The sequence below is a fragment of the Nomascus leucogenys genome, chromosome 22a (genome assembly GCF_006542625.1).
Source record: "Nomascus leucogenys isolate Asia chromosome 22a, Asia_NLE_v1, whole genome shotgun sequence".
Lineage (NCBI taxonomy): Eukaryota > Metazoa > Chordata > Mammalia > Primates > Hylobatidae > Nomascus > Nomascus leucogenys.
In genome coordinates, this window is record NC_044402.1 from 16,157,379 (window position 1) to 16,160,640 (window position 3,262).

A 3,262-nucleotide genomic window follows, 5' to 3' on the forward strand; every position below is an offset into this window, starting at 1 on the left:
TTATTGAGACAGAGTCTCACTCTGTCGCCTAGGCTGGAGTGCAGTGGTGCAATCTCGGCTTACTGCAACGTCTGCCTCCTGGGTTCAAGTGATTCTCCTGCCTCAGCCTCCCGAGTAGCTGGGACTACAGGCACCCACCACCACACCTGGCTAATTTTTTGTATTTTAGTAGAGATGGGGTTTCACCATATTGGTCAGGCTGGTCTCAAACTCCTGACCTCGTGATCCACCCACCTCAGCCTCCCAAAGTGCTGGGATTACAGGCATGAGCCACCACGCCCAGCCTATTTATTTATTTATTTGAGATGGGGGTCTCACTCCGTTGCCCAAGCTGGAATGTGGGGGCATGATCATGATTCACTGCAGCCCTGACCTCCTGGGCTCAAGGGATCCTCTCACCTCAGCCTTCCCAGTAGCTGGGACTACAGGTCAATTCTAATTTTTAGGTAGCATAAACCATGACATGTGAGTATGAAGGATACCACTTGTAAAGAAATGTTGCGGTGTTGAAGGCCAAGGTTGGCCTTTGGACCCAGGCAAGTACCTGGGGCTGCCTGGGTTATCCTCCCTGTATTCTATGTCAGTCCTGGCATGGGGCATTCTTTACTCCTCTGAATTCTATAAGGAGAATCACAGGCAGGCAGGATTCCTGAAGCCTAACTCCAAGCCTCAGCCCTCTTCCCTCTAGTTTTGTTCAAATATCAAAACTAGTTTTGCTCAGAAGTCGTAGTATGTTCCTTGACCCACAGATCCGGTAGCTGGGTTCTTGCATTGCTTCTACATTCTGCCAAATTACCTGGCAATGCAGTCCCCGCTAAGAAAATGTCCTCAAAACTCAGCCCAGGGGCTAGGAACCCTTTATCCACCAATGGACTAGCTTAATTCGATTTGACTGTATCTCTAGGTCCCAGTTGCTTTGCTCCATCTGTCTGTGAGCATGGAAAGGGCATGTGAGTATGCCCAATGATGGCACTACCACAGTGGGTGCCATCACAGCACCTGGGACTAGTTGGGCTCCATCCTGGTCTAGTTCTGGGTCCAATTCTAACCAATCTTCCCTGTTTTGCTGCAGCTACGAGGCTATATCCTACTGGGTCCTGAGCTCCAAAATATGCCTTATTCAATATCTGGACTTGTTCTGGACTCCAGAACAAGAACTTTCTAGAAAGACTGGAGTAGGGCTAATGCTATATGATGGGGGCAGAGGGGGTTGGTAGTTTCAGTTGTGAAGAGAGGCCAGCTGGAGAGGCTGGGGAAGAAGAGCTCTCAGGGAGTGGTAAATAAGAAAGAAGAGTAATCCCAGCTTAATCCTCTTTTATTTCTCTTCCAGTGATTTCCAGGCCCAATTAGGGCTCTGGTTCACTGTCTGGGATGCTACTGAGTGGGTGGTCCAGGAAACACAACTGTGGAGGTTGCAACAAGCCCTGGCCCAGCGCATGTGGCATCACAGGGGAAGTTAGGTTTATGTCTAGAAAGAGATCTAGTCCGAGCACAGAGAAGGAGAACCAAAACCACAATGGTTGAGACCCGCATCTCAGTACAGCAGCTCCAGAGGTCCTACAAGCCCTAGAGGCTTTGCAGGCAGGTATGGTCAGGCACGGTGCCCTGATGGAGGTTACAAGCAAAGGCAGGCAGCCTCCAGCTGGGTGGAGTCTTGGGCTTCATGGGCTTCCCTCCGCATTTTCTTGAAAATGCCACGGGAAACATCGTGTGAGAGAATGGTTTGTCACAATTGTGGGATGTGGTAGGAGATTAGATTTGACTATTTTATTTTATTCACTCTTGTCACCCAGGCTGGAGTGCAGTGGTGCAATCTTGGCTCACTGCAACCTCTGCCTCCTGGCTTCAAGAGATTCTCGTGCCTCAGCCTCTCGAGTAGCTGGGATTACAGGTGTGCACCACCACGCCCAGCTAATTTTTGCATTTTTAGTAGAGACGGGATCTTGCCATGATGGCCAGGCTGGTCTTGAACTCCTGGCCTCAAGTTATCCACCCACCTCAGCCTCCGAAAGTACTGGGATTACAGGTGCAAGCCACCATGCCCAGCCTCAGATTTGACTTTAAAGAACACAGCCTCTAGACTGGGCATGGTGACTCACACCTGTAATCCCAGTGCTTTGGGATGCCGAGGCAGGAGGATGGCTAGAGCCCAGGAGTTCAAGACCAGCCTGGGCAACATAGTGAGACCCTGTCTCTACAAAAATTAATAAAAGAAAAAAGAACACTACCCATGAAGGCCCAATGGCACCTTTCTAAGACACTCTCTCAGCATCGTGTTAGTGCAGCCTGAACCTCCCTGAGCTGGTCTGTGCAGCAGGCTCCCTGTTTGCAACGCCCCTCCCTGAGAGTGTGGGCCCCTGGGGTGCAGCAGCACCTCCCATCCCCACCCCACCTTGTCACTAGCACCTCTCAGCCTTTCAGCAGCAACACGTCCTCACATCAATCTTTTTAAAAAAAATTTTAAATTATGAAATCAACATATAGTTATAAAAAGTTAAATACAAAATATGACTATACTAAAATTGTTAAGGACTTATGAAGTACAAAATATATGCAATTACTCATGTACTATTCTTATGCCCTGAAGGAGTATAAAGATGTATAACAAGGCTGGGTGCCGTGGCTCACGTCTGTAACCCCCAACACTTTGGGAGGCTAAGGTGAGAGGATCACCTGAGCCCAGGAGTTCAAGATCAGCCTGGGCAACATAGTGAGATCTTGTCTCTATTAAAAATAAAAAAAATTTAGCCAGGCGTGGTGGCACAGGCCTGTAGTCCCAGCTACTTGGGAGGCTATGGTGGGAAGATGGCTTGGGCCCAGGAGTTCAAGACTGCAGTGAGCCGCAATCATGCCACTAAACTCTAGCTTGGACAAGAGAGCAAGACCCTGTCTCAAAACAAAACAAAACAAAACAAAACAAAGATGTATAGGTAAAATATTCTGCTTTTAAAGATCTATTATTTAGCAAACTAGATAAGCCATTCATGTAAGCGTGTAGACTACAAGAAAGTATCTGGTATGGTATGTGAGTTGCAAAAACAATAAACGCATTAGCAATGTTGTCCTAAGTATGACCTGTGGCCTCACCTATATTAAAATCACTGAGGGGTTTATGAAAAATATTTATTCCTAGGCCGAATCTCAGGTCTACTGAATCAGAATTTCTGAAAGTGAGACTTTGGAAAATGTGTATTAAAAAAAAGCTTCCCAGATGAATCTTTTTTTTTTTTTTCCAGACGGAGTCTCGCTCTGTCACCCAGGC